This window comes from Mercenaria mercenaria, chromosome 10 (genome assembly GCF_021730395.1).
Source record: "Mercenaria mercenaria strain notata chromosome 10, MADL_Memer_1, whole genome shotgun sequence".
NCBI classification, from domain to species: Eukaryota; Metazoa; Mollusca; class Bivalvia; order Venerida; family Veneridae; genus Mercenaria; species Mercenaria mercenaria.
In genome coordinates, this window is record NC_069370.1 from 40,337,952 (window position 1) to 40,358,985 (window position 21,034).

Here is a 21,034-nt window from a genome sequence, read left to right on the forward strand (position 1 = left end):
AATTTGAATAATTAATGAGGACAAATACAGAGCGGCTGGTAGACAAACTTGTAAACATTGTAAAATATTTGTTTAATTAATGGATGTTTTGGATTTCTGCAATAGATATGTGAAAATACGATTTTAATAAATATTGACAGATATTTAGCAAGATAACTGCAGGTAAGAACGGTGGCGCAACTTAATTACCGCGAAATTAGTGATGACGCGAGATGAGTAATGGCGAGTAGTGAATGAAAATCTTGTATGCAACAAATAAGTTTGGAAAAAGAACTCTTATTGCTTAATTTGCGAATAACAAATTTCGTCCTGAATAAATAGACAGCCTAGTCCCGGAAGTCCTTCCAAAGTTCCAGCCTCCACCCCTCTCCTCGACCCAGATTTGTAACCTTCAACAGCTTATATAGACCTTTATTTACATTCCGAGCCGTTTGTGAATATTTTGTTCTAAACTGAAGAAGCATAGTTTTGGTTAGAAAAGTCACCAGAAACCACCCTTTCTATTTGGTTGCTCTAACATTTCCACGTGGGAGGCTCTCCGGACCCCGCCGGAAGAGCGGATTCTTCCACCTACAATATCCCCTTGAGTAACATCTAAATTGATCACGCTACGCCCCTGATAGATAATTCAGTATATATATATGTCGATTCTTTTGTGTATAGAAAAGATATTTTATTGAAAAACAGACTATTTACAGCAAATTTCTAAATAAAATCTAAATGAATCTTATATTATTAGATGCCTGTCTGGGCATAAGTGTAATAATACGTAAACTCGTCAGCTCAAAAATACACCGGTTTGTATCACAATGGTAATTCAGTAGGACAAATGTGGAACTATTTTCTTTTCTTGGTGGTAAGTATCCCGGAATCAGTGTCTCCTAAAACGCTGTATCGCAATTGATATGCAAATCAGGAGTATGATCGAACATTTATGTAGCCTTGTTTTATATTTTTTTGCGTCATTAATTCGTGTAATTATTGTCGACGCCATAAACGAACACTAGAGAATAACAAAACATAATTAAATGTCAGTGCGTTGAGACAATAACAGGCTCTAAACTCTTTCATTAGAAGGTAAGGAAATGTTTAAACTGCTAAATCAATGTTTTATAGCTTATCATGTAATTGAACTAAAGGTATAAGGTTACCTGTTGGATATTTCATTTGAATTAAAAACAGTCCCTTCCAGGATCAATTTTACGTTTAAGTTCCTCGTTAATTTCACAGATAAATCCGTACTAAACACAATGAATGCAAACTATATTAAACATAAGCCAATAATATCCTCAGGAGATCGGTAGCCTACCTCCCTACTATATAATTGCATAAGCTAAAATCGGCTCCTTACATGAAGCAGTGGCCAATTTCTGCCAAACATTATTCAAAACGAAATTAGATATTAATTGCAATAGTACTTAAAAGTAAAAATAATGTAATCATACAACCGTCTTGAGTTGTTCTTTTATAGTATTATTATTGTTCTGTGCCAAGCTATCTTCAGTAACAACAATTCTTTCCAGAACGATAGTTTGGTCAGTTTATCACTGAATGCACAATTTGGTCATACTCAACAAAATTTAACTCGATAGGTTCCAATTTTACACTCTCATATGGCCCTTATATTAGTATATATCTTGTAATTTGTAAGGTTTATTCATGTAATTAATTCCAATAAATGTATAAACATAAGTATTACACAGCTTGGGTATATTTAAGTTTGACTGCTCTAAATGTCCTCTATCGTAGTATGCAATTTGCCTGTATTTCCTGCAGTAGTTTTACAGTTTTGTCAAGGACAAGAAAAATAAATAAATAAAGGAAGTTACTGCAATAAAACAAACCAATAATGTTTTCAGCTTCCTTTAATACTTAATACAGATTTCTTTCTTTTTCAACGTTATAAACTTCAATATATTACAAGTACTACTCATAACGAACTACATATGCAGGAAAAATAGTTATCATCATTGATCTTAGAGCATTACAAGGCTTCGTGGTACAAGAGCATTTGTATACTCAACAACACTATATACAAAGATACCTTCAAAAGAAATAATACTTTGTTTATGACAAACAGCAGATGTAAATTTGTCCTGTGTTTCAAATATATAACAAATAAACGTATTAAGCAAAAGTGTGTCTTGGTCGTTAAATTAAAATAGTTGTACTCAAAATTGCGTACGCTACAACAGAAAATACCAATAACTAATGATATGATCCTCAATTTTATTAAGCCCAAAAATACGCTTAATCGCTTAGATCTTTATTCGTGTCATTGATGTGTCACATTATATTACACGAATGTACCAAATGCGTGTCATGTAAGCTCTTTCTTTAAAAAGAACAATTCTTTGTTATCTTGAATGCTATATGATTAATTTGATGAACACTCAAAGTTTACTTTACTTTAATAAAGGTCACTGTATCTGGAAATTGGGGATGCTGATATGAATACGTGTAGGAAGTAATTAATACAGCCTATTGCTTCAGTACTGATACAACACAAGTTATCATTAGATAAGTCTCTTAACAGAGGAGAAGTACTGACTTAGCCAGACCGCTCCTTAAACGCCTGCGAAATCTTAGGTTGCGGTCTTAGATTAAATGATATAACTTAAAACCGAATAAAACCTATTTTAGGGCATTCCCAGCCAAACAACATGATTATGATTGATATCATTTTGGAAGCAATATCAATAAAACACAAAAATATTGAGTTAAGATATATTGCAAATTTCCTTCCTTCCCGTCATTCAGTCATTGAGACATATAGTTAGAGCATGTTTATAAAATACTTGTTACATTACCAGTTTTCGCCTGAACCTTGAATAAATAAGGACTTCGGACACTTTCTATATGAATTTGCCTACTCCAAGAGTGAAAAATAAACTACTAAGAAATAAGTATTTAATTACATATGCCATCAAAATACATATTTGCGATTATTTCTTAAAGTCAAATTTTCAATATTGTTTCATAGAACGAACAGTGATTATTGTTCTAAATAGAATTACGTACCCTGTTATATAGACATAAAAAGTGTTTTGCTTTATACAACATTGTTTCCACCCGTGCATCAAAACCATATTTGGCCAGCATATGTAGATATTAATTATACACATTTTCTGTAACTATTGTGTTGATGCAAGGGGTGGAACAGTACTTTTAAACAAAAATATCACTACAGGGTGTTCCCAAATGTAAAGTAACCAATACTTTTTATATTTATTTTTAATAAATTGATAGTCACATATTTTTACATCTGTTTGTAACTCAAATACTATACAAATGTTTGAAAGGGTACACATAGGTATTTCATACATGTAAAGTAGTGAAAGAAGCAAATACTGTGAATTCATTATTATTCGTTTGGTTAAATTTCCATTGGCTTATCCTGGTTGTTTGTTGCAGTAGATTTACAAATATGTGCTTTAACATACTTGCAACACACCAGGTAATCTTCTGCAGGCCCCCCCCCCCCCCCCGCCACACACACACTCACGACGCGCACGCCACTAGCGATGAGGATGTAATTTGTTTTTCATTTAGTTTTTATTATTTTTGGTATTTATATATTTTTAATTTCTGATTGATATGCCTGTGATGCATAAGTCAAGAATAGTAGCTTCATGGCAGGTCATATCAGTGACGGTTTCACATTCAGTTTGATGCCACGAAAGTGATGTGTCAAGTCGCATCTATGCAGATGGCATATATAAATACAGCTAGACGCGAAAACGAACTAAAAGGTCGAGCCGAGTTTCTGGTGTATTTTTATGCAGTGACTTGGATACATTTTTATTACATGTTTAAACCAAATGAGCCGTGCCATGAGAAAACCAACATAGTGGATTTGCGACCAGCATGGTTCCAGACTAGTCTGCGCATCTGCGCAGTCTGGTCAAGATCCATGCTGTTCGCTTTCAAAGCCTATCGGAATTAGACCAACCGTTAGCGAACAGCATGGATCCTGACTATTCTGCGCTGATGCGCAGGCTGGTCTGGATACATGCTGGTCGCAATTGCACTATGTTGGTTTTCTCATGACACGTCTCATTTGGCTTAAACATGTAATAAAAATGTATCCAGGTCGCTGCATAAAAAATCCACCTGAAACTCGGCTGGACCTATTAGTTTGTTTTCGTGTTTAGCTGTATTTATATATGCCATGTGTTGGATTTCTCATGGCGCGGCTCAAATATTATCTGTGCCACTGGTACTTATCCCAAACAAGAACCAACCCTACGGCCTTCATAAGATGACTACCTTTTCTTAGTATTAATGTTATGCAGCACACAACTATCTGCCATCACTTATAACAGAAGTATACAGACATGTACATGTACTTAAATAACTACCTGAACCACTGTAATAAAACCTACCGGTCACTTATACATGACTGTATACCTATTCACACATGTAATGCATCAATAACTTTAAATTACGAACAGTGTACAGATAAATCAAGTACAGGTTGTTTGCAAAAATATCGTTCTATCTTTTATTTATTTATAGGATTTTAATCTTAAAGTGTTATTTTTTCCTTAAATAAAATGATTTTGTCATTTTATTCGACTGGAATTCATATATTTAAAACTTCCGTAAAGTGATGACATTATATTTTTACTGAAATTAAACATTTCATTTTTCCAAGAAAATATACCGTGGCCTAGATAAAATAAGAAAAACATCTAGATAGGAACAGATACAAACCCGTTTCTGCTGAAATAAGTTAACTAACACATTGGTTTATCATTGACACGAAACGATTTGGGTATTGTTTAAATACTTAATGGGAATTTTGCCTTCAAAATGTAGGCTAGAAGCATATGATAGTGTCCGAAGTCCTTTCATTTTTTATATTTACATTATCCTTTTCCTTTTCATTAGTTAACAAGTTCTTTTTTTATATAACATATTTCATTGTACTTAACATTAGAATCTAATACCCGGTCATTCAATTCACCATTCAGAATGACAACTACGTGATCCAAGGAATGTTCTCCGTGACGACACACGGACGTCGTCAAAACAGCTGCACGTTATTATTAAACTGTGTTATCGTAATTATGGTCTCAGAGTTTTCAACAGAATTAATAACAAGAAGGTAGAAAACTAGAGCTGCTAGTGTAGTGCACTGTGTAGTGGGAGACATAATAAAATGATAAAAACTTCTGTATAAACCTTAAAAAATCTAGGACCCTCAGGTCCAACCAGAACACTCTACTTAATTAAGCTTTATACGATTTCAAGCCCTGTCTTTGTTACCATATTTTGATAACATTGTTTTATCTTTTTTATTTATAGTATGTACAATATATATTCTGAAGTTTTAAGACACAAATACATATAATCTCTACATTTTCGAAACAGCATTTAGTCAAAACTTAGCGTTTCAATATTTTGCAAAATTTCAGATATTGCGAAAGTCGTTGCCATCCATTTCAATTTTTTCATACACAGAATGGAGTTCGTACATAGAAATCATGAACTGAATATGATAAAAATTCCCACAATTTAAGCGACAAGTTTTAAGAACGATGAAGTCACGTCAACTTACCTAACCGAATGAAATAGCTTTCCACAAGAAATATCTTATTTCAAACTATCATGATACTTTAAAATATCCACATGAATCTTCCAATATGTTTTTCTTACTCTTTTATATTTGTTTTTATTTTATAAAACAAGTTTGCTACAGGAAGTTTGTACATATGTAAAATTTGCAACATTAATTATCAAGAAAATGTATACAATGATTTGGCCGGGTTTTCGAAGAAAAATCCTGCTTGTACATTACGGCTATCCGGGCGGATGGACGGGATAATGAGTCTCACGTTAACCTTTTTGTTCATTCATTTTTCTCAACAACTACTTATCCAAACTTCAATTTGGTGTACATGACCCCTATTGATTTCGGGGTCACTGGGTCAAAGATCAAGGTCACAGGGATCTAAACGGTCAAAGATCAAGGTCACAGGGATCTAAACTTTGAAAATAGTTTCCGCTCAATATCTGGCCAAGTATTTCACCCAGGACCTTGAAACTTCATAGGTATGTTGGCCTTGATGTGTACATGATTCCTAGACATTTTGGGGTCACTGGGTCAAAGATCAAGGTCACAGGGATCTAAATTTTGAAAATAGTTTCCGCTCAATATCTGGCCAAGTATTTCACCCAGGACCTTGAAACTTCATACGTATGTTGGTCTTGATGTGTACATGGCTCCTATTGATTTCGTGGTCAAAAGTCAAGGTCACAGGGATATAAACTTTGAAAATGGTGTTTTCTTACTTTGATTTTTTTTAAAACCAATTTATTTCTTTAATTTCATTTTCTACCTGTCCATTTCTTTTTTCCCTTTTTCCTTCAATAGTGCTTATTAATTTGGGGGTTATTTATTTTATGCCTTTATTAGAACTTTTACACATTATCGCCTTATTCGGAAAACCGGGCCAAAACGCCGCCAAGCGTTAGCTGCTTGTTTAAATACAAAATGCTAATCTGTTAGCAACAACTGCAAAGATTACAAAGTTTTAGCATCTTGAGTGTTGCAAATACAAGGATCAATCACATCACATAATTTATTTCATCTCTCTCGTTGAATTCGAGTTCCAATTTTAAGATATCTTACAGAATCTTAAAGTATCAACTCATTGAACGAGCGACCCGCTTTATGTTTTAAAAATGAACAAACATGGCTGAATTTCACAACTCAGTCCTTTGTGAATGACTTTAACATATATTCTTAAAGGCATGCCAGTGCCAGAAATCAAAAGAAAATTTTGGGTCGTGTGTTAGATGCAACAAAAGTATTTTTATCATACAAATACACTTAAAGAAGGTCCCAAATCGGCATGTATATCCATAAATTCCTCCGATATGCGCATCTTCTATTCGAAATACTCGGGTATTGTGTACGTTTTAAATCGAAAGGATGACCCTACTTGATGCAAATATATTTTGCTGAGAATGACTTGGCCCTGATTTAAAACTGCATCTACTTCTGTTTCAGCCATTTAATATATTAATAGGAGATTTGTGTATGCTATTGTTATGACAAAACTGATTCCTATGAACAATGCGCTATAAAGAAGTATGAGAGGATACATCATTAGAAAGTAACTTGTCAATTTCATATAAATCGCAAGATTTGCAATGAGAAGAAATTTATTAGAAACTTATGGCTTTGTATGAAGATTGTAAAAAATATATATTAGTATTTTCAAAAGTTAACTATTTGTTGTTTTTAATAATATGAGAGATATGATCCACCAAAATGTCAATGTTTATTGTACATTTTATTTGTCAGTTGTGCTTTAAACTTATGTTGTTGCTTTGGATACACCTATTGGAGACAACTTGTAACTTGCTTTCCTGTAACTTTGAAACATAAAGTTAAGGAGATAGAAACTGTACACCTTTAAACTCAAAAGTGATGTTTTGCCAAACGGGAACCATTTTGTTCCTTTATTGGTTGTTTTGTCCACGCTGTTTTACATTTTTGCTTGTACATTTCAGTATCAATTCATTTGCTAACTTGGGGCTGTACTCTTGGATCGGTCACTATCCATAATAGAACTTTGACCTTGGATGTCCTTTCTATATAAGTATAAATGGAGAGTATCTTAACGATAAAATATGAATTGCAAATGATGCATGAATGTTTAATTAATCATATCTTAATTGATGCAGCAGAAATTCTAAAAATCCTTTTCGTCCTTAATATTTATATGTAATTACAATATTTTGACTGTGAGTTCCTGCTTGTATTTATTTACAAAAACATGTATAGCATTTAAAGTATACAGTAAAAGAATATGTTAGATCCCCCTTTTGAAATGTTATAAGATAGATGTAAGGTAGCATACTCCTGAAATATCATCTTAAATCTATTTTTTATAAATTATAAATGCTGTTATATATATTATTGTGTACATTTAGGGACATGCTATTTTGAAGTCTGCTGTGATCAAGTATGAAGGTAATGAACATCTAAATCTATTGAGTAAACGAAAATCAAATATCTGTTAGTACAACATAAAAGGCAAAGAAAATAACAATGTAAGTGCATTTCAATCTAAAAAAAAATTACATCAAATGCATAGTTTATTGGTTTATAGGCAATATGAAAAAGTTTCACGTGCTATCCAATGTAGATATAATGCCGAGTGCTGCAGCGTTAATTCCGTATAGGTAAATGTTGATTTTTTTATGTATGGTAAACATATTTCACTGAACAACAGACTATAAACAGCTAATTTCTAAATAAAATCTAAATAAAATAAATCTTATATTATAAGATGCCTGTCTGGGAATAAGTGTAATAATACGTAAATTCGTCAGCTGAAATATACATTGGTTTGTATCACAATGGTAATTCAGTAGGACAAATGTGGGACTATTTTCTTTCCTTGGTAGTAATTATCCCGGAATCAGTGTCTCCTAAAACACTGTATCGCCACTGATATGCCAAACCAGGAACATTTATGTAGCCCTGTTTTAGAATTATCTTGCGTCATTAATTCGTGTAATTATTGTCGACGCCATAAACGAACACTAGAAAATAGCAAAACATAATGAACTGTCAGTGTCTTAAGACAATAATTGGCTCTAAACTCTTTCATTAGAAGGTAAGAAAGAGTTTAAAATACTAAATCAATGTGTTATAGCTTATGGCTATATACCAATAAAAGAAATTGTTCTTTGTTTCATATACAATTCAGCTACTTCAGAACAATTTTGTTACAGTTTCTAGATTTTCACTCCTTCGTAGACCTATTTTCCACATGATATCCATACATTTGCTTCAAGAAAACGAAAAGAAAAAGGGGTGTTGAATAGTATGCAGTGAAATGCAAGCCAACTGAAGTCAGGTACCCTCATATTGCCGCATTTCAGAAAGCGGTTCGCAGAATAAACACCCTACTTTCGTTTTCAAGTAAGCAACTCCAAAACATGCGAATATTAGCATGAAAAGTGTCCTACTTTATGTAAAATTTATTCCACGAGTGAAATAGTGCCCATTTAGCCCCCGATTTACGCGCAAATGCTCGAAAAATTGAAAAATTAGGATCTATTTATTAGGTACTTCTTTCGACTACACCACGGAAGCACATTTTTGACCGAATTACTGCATTATAACCTATAGGCTATATACCAATAAAAGAAATTGTTCTTTGTTTCATATAAAATTCAGCTACTTCAGAACAATTTTGTTACAGTTTCTAGATTTTCACTCCGTCGTAGATCTATTTTCCACAAGATATCCATACATTTGCTTCAAGAAAACGAAAAGAAAAAGGGGTGTTGAATAGTATGCAGTGAAATGCAAGTCAACAGTGAAGTCAGGTACCCTCATATTGCCGCATTTCAGAAAGCGGTCCGCAGAATAAACACCCTACTTTCGTTTTCAAGTAAACAACTCCAAAACATGCGAATATTAGCATGAAAAGTGTCCTATTTTATGTAAAGTTTATTCCACGAGTGAAATAGTGCCCACTTGGCCCTCGATTTACGCGCAAATGCGCGAAAAATTGAAAAATTATGATCTATTTATTAGGGACTTCTTTCGACTACACCACGGAAGCACATTTTTGACCGAATTACTGCATTATAACCTTATCATGTAACTGAACTAAGGGTGTAAAGTTACCTATTTGGTATCTCATTTGAATTAACAACAATCTCTTCCTTAACGATATTTGCGTCTATTTATCACTGAATGTACAATCTGGTCATACACAACAAACTTTGTTTCTGATAGGTACCGATTTTACACTCGCAAATGGTCCTTCTATTAGTATATATCTTGTAATTTGTAAGGTTTAATATTTCTTATTCATGTAAATAAATATAATAAATGTATATACGACAGTACTTATCACTCCTTGGTGCCATTTGATTTAGCATTAATGCTTGTTGCTTTGGAGATAAGAATTGTGAAATATATCGAGTGCAGTTTGCTGCAGGTGCTTGATTAATTATGTGTTTACAGATAACTTAAAACGTAAGTATGGCAGAGTTTGGATATATTTAAGTTTGATTGCTCTGAATGTCCTCTATCGTTGTATGCAATTTGCCTGCATTCACTGCAGCAGGTTTTGAGATTTTTCAAGGACAAGAAAATTGAATAAAGGAAGATCCTGCAATAAAACAAAGCAATAATGTTTCCAGCTTCCTACAATACTTAATAAAGATTTCATTCTATTTCAACGTTATAAACTTCAATACATTACAAGTATTACTCACAACGTACTATGCAGGAAAGGTATTTATTATCAATGATTTCAGAGCATTACAAGGTTTCGTAGTACAAGAGCATCCGTGTACTAAACAACACTATATACAAACATACCTTCAAAAGAAATAATACTTTGTTCATAACAAACAGCAGATGTGAATTTGTCCTATGCTTTAAATATATAGTAAATAAACGTATTAAGCAAAAGTGTGTGGGTTCGTTAATTTAAAGTAGTTGTACTCAAAAATGCCGTACGTTAAAACAGAAAATGCCAATGATTAATAATTTGATCCTCAGATTATATTAAGCCAAGAGATACACTTAATCGCCTACATCTTTATTCGTGGCATCTATGTGTCTTGTTATATTACATGAATGTACCAAATGCGTGCCATGTAAGCTCTTCCTTTGAAAATGAAAGTACTTTGTTATCTTGAATGCTAAATGATTAATTTGATAAACAATAAAAGAAAATTTTACTTTTCATAGAAAATAAAGGTAACTGTATTTGGAAATTGAGGATGCTAATATGAATACATGTAGGAAGGAATTAATACAGCCTATTTCTTCAGTACTGATACCACGCAAGTTATCATTAAATAAATCTCTAAACGGAGGAGAAATACACACACTCTAGTATTGACTCAGCCAGACCGCTCCTAAAACGCTTGCGAAATCTTAGACAGCGGTCTTAGATTAAATGAAATAACTTAAAACCGAATAAAACCTATTTTAGGGCATTCCAAGCCAAACAACATGATTATGAATTGATATCATTTTGGAAGCAATATCAATAAAACACAAAATTATTGAAAGCAAGTATATTGGAAATTCCTTTCATCCCGTCACTTAATCATTGAGACATATAGTTCGAGCATGTTTATAGCAATACTTGTTAAACAATAGTAGACTCGTTTTACCTATGCTCGACCAGATTTACATGTATTTTTCTCGGAGCAAATTAAAAAATGACAACATTTTGGAAAATGTTTAGTTTCTGAAGTGACCTACTTTTATCGGTAAATTTCCACCCAAACGTTTGACTGACATTGATCAGGATAAAATACTGTGCGGTTCCAACTAGAGGGTGCAAAACACTAAATTTTAAAGTCACATTTTCCTATGCTCGACCAGACCGATTTCTATTTTTAGAGGTAATTGTAAAATCAAACAAACAAGTATTTTTATGCTCAAAACTTCATATTTTCTAGTTTTGTTTTCAGATTTGAAAACCAGTAAGTTTCAGACTTTCAAACAAGAGACAGAAACACCTACCTGGATAGCAGGATTAAGGAACACTGGTAAATGGTGTGTCTGCAGTATCCATCAAGTAATTTAACCAAAAAAACGAACTATTTCAACAATCAAACAAACCTAAACTTAAGTCAAATGTCTATAACATTAAAAGTTTTTTTAAACATCTTATTTTAACAGTTTTAACAAGCAGTTTATTCCTCTGTGCATTTATTGCAGCGCCAGGATGAAGCAGTCACCAGACTGAGATCGACTTCTGTTTGCACATATGTAGGAAGGCATTCATAGTGAAACCAGCGTTCACAAAAGTCACACCCCACCCAGTAGAAACCTTCCCTAGTAGACAGCATACACACTTGGCACAGTACATTGTCATCTTCAGCTTGAGTGGGTGAGTCTGGAGTGGGTGAGTCTGGGGTGTTTGTTTGTTCATTTGTGCCCTTTTTTCCAGTACATGCCTGTTTCTGCTTTGGGCTAAGATCAACAGAAGAACACAATACAGATCGAGCTCTTTTATAAGTTTTTCGTCGTGGCTTTGGTACTGCTAAGTTTGAAGTGGGCTCTAACAAGATATTGGCAAGTTCCTCGGACACAATGCCTAACTTGACAAGATTGTTTTGTTGTATTACAGGATGAGACTCAGCGGAAGTAGATGGCGTAGTAGAGCAATCATCTGTCTTCGAAGATGAGGGGACTAGAGCCTTGGCTGCAGATGGATTGTAGGGAACTATTCCTGTACACTTGAATGCATTTGAAACGGACTGTCCTGTGATTTTGTTAAGAGCTTGGTGAAGGATCTTTGGAAAAAGGCTCCTGGGTAACGTTTTCATCCCCAAATATCCAAGCTGAACAGCCAGTTCGCCTACACGCTGCTTTAAAATATGAAAATACCCAGCATCCTGAGGTTGAAGTAGATGTGACGTATGGGCTGGGATATACAGCAAATCAACTCTGTTTTCTCTTGCAGCGTCAACAAACATCTTTGATACGTGTGAGGCATGGTTGTCTAATATGAGGAGAACAGGACGACGGGCTCCAACATACGGTACAAAGCATAACTGAAACCATTCTACAAACAGCTCAGAATTGATATAGCCAGACTCAGAAGATCTAAGTACCCAGCTGCCAGGCAATCCATCTTCACAGTTTCTTGGAAGTACTTGTGAAAAGATCAGTAGCGGGGGCAGTGTTCCACCAGCAGCAGATATGGCATTCAGCATTGTAACATGACCAGAAATATTAACCATGGCCTGATAAGAATGGCGGGTCCCTTTTGATACGACAACCTTTTTACTGTTATTAATAGTGCCAGAAAAACCGCTTTCATCACAGTTGTATATGTTAGAAGGGACATTTTCAAGAGACAGTTCTTGAATTGTAGATTTGAGCAGAGCAAAATAGTCATCAAATATGTCCTGCGACACCGAAACCCTCTCCCTCTGTAAGGCATGTGCTTTTCTCAAAGACAAGTCGGGATTTCTTTTCAAAAACGCGTATATCCATTTGTCTGACGGAATATCAAATGTTGGATTGCGTTGCTTAATAATTTCACCAGCAAAGCGTTTGATGTCGTCACGTGTAAGAGGAAGACCCCTTGATGCCATGTACTTAACATAGGATACTAATGATTCTTCCTCCTCTGGTTTCATAAGTCTCTCAGGACCAAATTGTGTAATGAAACCAGCATATTGGCCATTTATATGATCCCTTAATGTGTTATAAGGAATCCCAGTTTCTTTTGCAGCTTTACGTATTGAAAAGTTATCATGAGTGACCAATCGTTTTGCTGCTTCAAATGTATTTTCATCATGAATCACTTGACCTCTAGGCATGCTGAAAATAAAGTATGATTCCATACGAGCGATTTGTTTATATATTTGTTTATGCATTTATCTGTAGACAGGTTGACGTATTTATTTACAAGACAGTACAAATAACATTAGATTTAGCTATAATTAGCTATTGACCAACAACATAGTTACAACATATTTATTTTATTCATTATTCTTAATTATTGATCGTGCAACCTTTTGTGGCAACAAAAATCAGGCACACATTAACCTTTTGTGGCAACAAAAACGGGCAAAAACCGTGCACACATTTTATCCAGACTCGGATAATCATTTTATTCAATTTGTTTTATGGCGCGGTGAATCTTTTTATATCAAGCGTCTACATAACACAACTAATGAAGGCGCCATTTTTGTTTCGGCCTGTCAAGTGGTGGGCGTGTTTGTTTACATCCTAAATTTTACTTTCCAGTCAATAGTTTACAAATATAAAATTATGTCAAATTATCAATAAAGGTTAGAAGACTATAAAATACGTTGTTGTGGTACTCTTCTTAATGATACCGGGAAATACCATTCATTTTCAAGAGGAGATTCACAGAGTATTTGTTTACATATGCAAAGAATCTGTCGTCTGTAAACAAACATGCCCCTAAAAGATCTAGATCAAGTGTGTATGATGTCATACAAGGATGCTGGGAAGGAAATAAATAAACAACAATCGTGAGTTCAAAGGTTTATTTCAATAAACATGTACATTTATAAATAGTGGTCGAGCACTTGGCTGGTCGAGCATAGGTAAAATGACTCTATATCAGGTCATGACACATTAACAATTTTCGCATGAACCTCGAAAAAATAATTTCATTTCTTATATTTACATTTTATTTCCTTTACATTAGTTAACAAGTTCTTTTTTACAAATTGTACATATTTCATTGTAATTAACATTAGAATCTAATTCTCGGTCATTCTGTTCACCTGTCAGAACGACTACGACGTCATCCAAGGAATGTTCTCCGTGACGACACACGGGCGTCGTCAAAACAGCGACACGTTATTACTAAGCTGTGTTAGCCTTAGGGTTTTCAATAGAATGAATAAAAAGAAGGTAGAAAATAAAATTCCTTTGTGAATGACTTTAACATATATTTTTAAAGGGCAGGCCAGTGCCAGAAATCAAAAGAAAATTTTGGGTTTGATGCAACAAAAATATTTTTATCATACAAATACACTTTAAGAAGGTCCAAAATCGGTATGTATATCCATACATTCCTCCGATATGCGCATCTTCTATTCGAAGTCCTCGGGTACTGATGCAAATATATTTTGCTGAGAATGACTTTGCCCTGATTTAAAACTGCATCTACGTTTATTTCAGCTCTTTAATATATTAATAGGAGATTTGTGTATGCTATTGTTATGACAAAACTGATTCCTATGAACAATGCGCTATAAAGAAGTATGAGAGGATACATCATTAGAAAGTAACTTGTCAATTTCATATAAATCGCAAGATTTGCAATGAGAAGAAATTTATTAGAAACTTATGGCTTTGTATGAAGATTGTGAAAAATATATATTAGTATTTTTAAAAGTTAACTATTTGCTGTTTTTTTAATAATATGAGAGATATGTTCCACCAAAATGTCCATGTTTATTGTACGTTTTATTTGTCAGTTGTGCTTTAAACTTATGTTGTTGCTTTGGATACACCTATTGGAGACAACTTGTAACTTGCCTTCCTGTAACTTTGGAACATAAAGTTAAGGAGATAGAAACTGTACACCTTTAAACTCAAAAGTGATGTTTTGCCAAACGGGAACCATTTTGTTCCTTTATTGGTTGTTTTGTCCACGCTGTTTTACATTTTTGCTTGTACATTTCAGTATCAATTCATTTGCTAACTTGGGGCTGTACTCTTGGATCGGTCACTATCCATAATAGAACTTTGACCTTGGATGTCCGACCTATATAAGTATAAATGGAGAGTATCTTAACGATAAAATATGAATGGCAAATAATGCATGAATGTTTAATTAATCATAGCTTAATTCATGCAGCAGAAATTCCAAAACTCCTTTTTCACCCTTAATATTTATATGTAATTACAATATTTTGACTGTGAATTCCTGCATGTATTTATTTACAAAAACATGTATAGCATTTAAAGTATACAGTGAAAGAATACCTTAGATCCCCCTTTTGAAATGTCATAAGATAGATGTAAGGTAGCATGTTCCTGAAATATCATCTTAAATCTATTTTTTATAAATTATAAATGCTGTTATATATATATTATTGTGTACATTTAGGGACCTGCTATTTTGAAGTCTGCTGTGATCAAGTATGAAGGTAATGAACATCTAAATCTATTGATAAACTAAAATCAAATATCTGTTAGTACAACATAAAAGGCAAAGAAAATAACAATGTAAGTGCATTTCAATCTAAAAAAAAAAATACATCAAATGCATAGTTTATTGGTTTATAGACAATATGAAAAAGTTTCACGTGCTATCCAATGTAGATGTAATGCCGAGTGCTGCAGCGTTAATTCCGTATAGGTAAATGTTGATTTTTTTATGTATGGTAAACATATTTCACGGAACAACAGACTATAAACAACTAATTTCTAAATAAAATCTAAATAAAATAAATCTTATATTATAAGATGCCTGTCTGGGAATAAGTGTAATAATACGAAAATTCGTCAGCTGAAATATACACTGGTTTGTATCACAATGGTAATTCAGTAGGACAAATGTGGGACTATTTTCTTTCCTTGGTAGTAATTGTCCCGGAATCAGTGTCTCCTAAAACACTGTATCGCAACTGATATGCCAAATCAGGAATATTTATGTAGCCTTGTTTTAGAATTATCTTGCGTCATTAATTCGTGTAATTATTGTCGACGCCATCAACGAGTACGAGAGAATAACAAAACATAATTAACTGTCAGTGTGTTAAGACAATAATTGGCTCTAAACTCTTTCATTAGAAGGTAAGAAAGAGTTTAAAATGCTAAATCAATGTTTTATAGCTTATCATGTAACTGAACTAAAGGTGTAAGGTTACCTATTGGATATCTCATTTGAATTAACAACAATCCCTTCCAGAACGATATTTGCGTCTATTTATCCCTGAATATACAATCTGGTCATACACACCAAATTTTGTTTCTGATAGGTACCAATTTTACACTCGCAAATGGTCTTCTTTCAGTTTAGATCTTGTAGTTTGTTAGGTTTTCTATTTCTTATTCACGTAGATTATTATAATAAATGTTTATACGACATCACTTATCACTCCTTGGTGGCATTTGACTTAGCGTCAATACTTGTTGCTTTGGAGATATATCGAGTGCAGTTTGCTGCAGGTGCTTGATTCATAATGTGTCTATAAATAACTTAAAGCGTAAGTATGACAGAGTTTTGGTATATTTATGTTGGACCGCTCTGAATGTCCTCTATCGTTGTATGCAATTTGCGTGCATTCCCTGCAGTTGTTTTAGAGTTTGTCAAGGACAAGAAAATTAAATAAAGGAAGATGCTGCAATAAACCAATAATGTTTCCGGCTTCCTTTAATACTTAATACAGATTTCATTCTATTTCAACGTTATAAACTTCAATACATTACAAGTACTACTCAGAACGAACTATGCAGAAAAAGTAGTTATTATCATTGGTTTCAGAGTATTTTTAATACAAGGCTTGATGGTACAAGAGCATCCGTATACAAAAATGTACTAAACAACACTATATACAAAGATACCTTCGAAAGAAATTATACTTTGCTGATATGAATTTGTTCTGTGCTTTAAATATATACGGTGACAAATAAACGTATTAAGCTAAAGTGTGTGTGGTATCTATGTAGTTATACTCAAAATTGCGTACGTTACAGCAGAAAATGCCAATAATTAATGATTTGTCCTCCAATTATATCAAGCTCGGAGATACGCTTAATCGCATAGATCTTTATTCGTGTCATTGATGTGTCGCATTATATGACACGAATGTACCAAATGCGTGTCATGTAAGCTCTTTCTTTAAAAAGAGCACTTCTTTGTTATCTTGAATGTTAAATGATTAATTTGATGAACACTCAAAGTAAATTTTACTTTTCAAAGAAAATAAAGGTCACTGTATCTGGAAATTGGGGATGCTAATATGAATACGTGTAGGAAAGATTTAATACAGCCTATTGCTTCAGTATTGATACAACACAAGTTATATAAAATAAATATCTTAATAAATAGAGGAAAAATTCAAAAAACTCTAGTATTGACTCAGCAAGACCGCTCCTAAAACGCCTGCGAAATCTTAGACTGCGTTCTTAGATTAAATGATATAGCTTAAAACCGAATAAAACCCAATTTAGGGCATTCCCAGCAGACCAACATGATTATGGATTGATATCATTTTGGAAGCAATATCAATAAAGCACAAAAAAATATTGAGATAAAATATGTTGCAAATTTCCTTCCATTCCGTTCATTTAGTCGTTAAGACATATAGTTCGAGCATGTTTATAACAATACATGTTAAACAATAGTATTTCAGGTCATGACACATTACCAATTTTCGCATGAACCTCGAAGAAACAATTTCAGTTTTTATATATACAATGTATTTCCTTTTCATTAGTTAACAAGTTCACGTAATTTATCTAATCTCTCTCGTCGAACTCGTGTTTCAATTTTAAAATAGTTTAACTGAAACAATCATCCTATAGTATTGTAATGAACATTTCACAGGCAAGTCAAAGACTTAAAACACCCATTTTCTCTTTCATTTTATTTTGTATTTTTGTTTTTGTCTGAGAATATATAAATCTATATTAACATATATTTAATATTACCATGAAAAGTGGTAGAACTGAACACTTCCATTTCCTGAATGGTACAGTAGTTGTCTTTAAGGCATCAATTCATTGCACATGCTTTTAATCCTTACCCAGCTAAATTTCTATAATGAACTTGTCCATCTTTCAGTTTGGACAGTACCATAAGTGGTGCTTACCAAAAAGATACTGATTGAATGGCGAACAGTGCAGACCAGGATCAGACTGCACGGATGTGCAGGCTGATCTTGGTCTGCACTGGTCGCAAAGGCATAATCACTTGCCGCCAGCTGGCTAAGGGTTAAAAAGGAAAAAAACATGGCTGAATTTCACAACTTCATCCTTTTGGAATGACTTAAATCTAAATTTTCTTAAAGGAAAGGCCAGTGGTGCCAGATAAAGACCATGCAACAACAATTTTTATTATACAAATATACTTTAAGAAGGTCCCAAATCGGCGCCGATATCCAGACATTCCTCCAATATGCACGTCTTCACTGTGTAGTCCTCACGTATTTTGTACGTTATAAATTAAAAGATGTAATTATATTTTGCTTAGAAATCAGTGTGGCTTGGTCATGATTTAAAACTGTACCTACATTTATTTCAGCCGTTTGAAATATAACTAGGAGATCTGCTGTGGTTATGACAAAACTGATTCGTATGAAACACGCGCTATAGAGAAGTATGAATATAAAGTAACTTATGAATTTCACAAAAGTCGCAGTCGTTCGAAAGAGAAGAAACTAACTTAGAATGAATATTCTGAAAAATATATAATAATAAGTATTTTTAAAGGTAACTGTCTGCTATTTATTGTTAGTTGAGAGATATGATCCACCGAAATTTCCATGTTAAGCTCTAGTTAATGTTTTATCTGACAGTTTGTGTTTTAATCACGTTTTGTTTTGTATTTCAAAGCATAGGGAAGATGGCAAATACTTTTGCAATGAATGAATATGTACATTTGATTATATTGTAGTTGGTCTTTAAAGACATTAGTAAATGTTTATTGAAACAAATCCTTCTGTAGTAATTACACATATTCTTCTCAGCTCTACAAAGCATGTAGAATGCATCAATCACAAGAGCATTTTCAAGGTTCAACAGTAATTAATACTTCTGGGGACAAGATTCGTTTTGTATAATGATACAATCAATAGACCTGTCTCTGATTAAATGTTCAAAGCATTAAGTTCCATTCATGGCCTCAATTATTTACCTGGAGTGAATGTCTCTGAGATGTACAGGTGGGCACTTTGCATGCTTTCAACAAATGTAGTTCATACAAATGTTTTGGAAGGTGGTCGATAACATTTCAACCCCTTACATTTAAATTATTCTTTTTGAATATTTCAATCAAACTATTTTTTCTACAGTAAATATAGCGACGGCCTTTTTCTGTGGGTAAAATGGGTAAAATTTGTAAATGACATTTAAAAGATAGGAATGCTTGCATGTTTAAGCAATCCTAGACGCTAGTCATGAAAATATTGCATCTGGTAATATCTATACTAGATTTCGATCTTTTACCGAAACAAACAAGTACCCGACAATTTAAAAGGGTCGTTAAAGACATTAAGCGTGTAAAGCTGGATTAGCATTTTGGTTGAATCAACAGTATGAGAACCACTGTATAATGAAAATAAGGAAAATGTGTTGTTTTTATATATATAAATATGTTGCTACACTGTGTAAAAAGAGTCGATGTAAATAAAATAGGTCACCGCTGAATTCTGATAAAATAGATTCATGTACGGAATAAGTCGACAACAATTTCAGGAAAGTTCGACTGAACACCAGATGCAATCCTTAACGTTTTAAAGATACACGTTCTCTTAAACAATTGAGTGAAATAACTGCAACATCTACTGGATTTTAATGACATTTCCATAGATACCACAGTATTACCGCTCTTATCTAACTAATTATTTTATATCGTATAGGTTTTCGACTTTTGCATGTACTTTTTTGTAAATTGCGATAAAGGTCTTGACGAGTTATTTTTTAAAAAAGGACCTAATAAAGACTTTACTTTCAAAAAATTCAGAGCAAAAATGATCTAATATGTAAATACTGGCAGAGATGGGAAAGGTGGTCTAAATACGGAAAATCAGTTATCTAAATAGTCTTGCGCCTTTTTGAAAATGTAACAGCCCTAACTGCGACTGCAGCACTTGCTTTCTCATAATTCATTATAGCCAACAAGTTTTTTTTAAAATCTAAATTGTTTTATGAAGAAACTTTAAAAAGAAGAAAAGAAACGTAAGTTTAGTAAAATACAAATATGTACCATTATAACTTAAATAAGAATTCGTAATTTCATATCTAAATAATATTCAGTGCAAAGATTTTCTTCGTGTTCTGTTTCCAGAGATGAAATCTATATTTTTAAATCATAATTGAGCCGTGCCATGAGAAAACCAACATAGTGGGTGTGCGACCAGCATGGATCCAGACCAGCCTGCGCATCCGCGCAGTCAGGTCAGGATCTATGCTGTTCGCTAACAGTTTCTCTGATTACAATAGGCTTTGAAAGCGAACAGCATGGATCCTGACCAGACTGCGCGGATGCGCAGGCTGGTCTGGATCCATGTTGGTCGCAAAGCCACTATGTTGGTTTTCTCATGGCACGGCTCATATAATTAAATTGCTTAATATTTCACTTTGAACTTAGCTCATTTGTCTATTTGCCATTGGATAAAAACTTACATAATAATTTTGTTGCTTACCTTAGATAAATATTTCCACAAGAAAAGAAAACTTCTCAATCTAGAGCTTTATGTTCACAAAGTATTTTCTTTTGACAATTTCCAAATACCAAGAAGAAAGTAAAGTGATTTATTTTCGTCAATTAGAGATGCTATCCGAATGAAGACAGTCTCACTTGGATGCGCT

General features: G+C 33.5%; 1 protein-coding gene across 1 annotated transcript in view; it reads right to left on the bottom strand.

Moving 5' to 3' along the window:
- Positions 1-21,034, bottom strand: part of LOC123560377 (proton-associated sugar transporter A-like) — a 53,414-nt gene extending 32,380 nt beyond the window's left edge. Inside the window, exon 1 of the mRNA XM_053552880.1 lies at positions 20,869-21,034. The gene's annotated coding sequence lies outside the window, so the exon portion shown is untranslated. The remainder of the gene's footprint in view (positions 1-20,868) is intronic.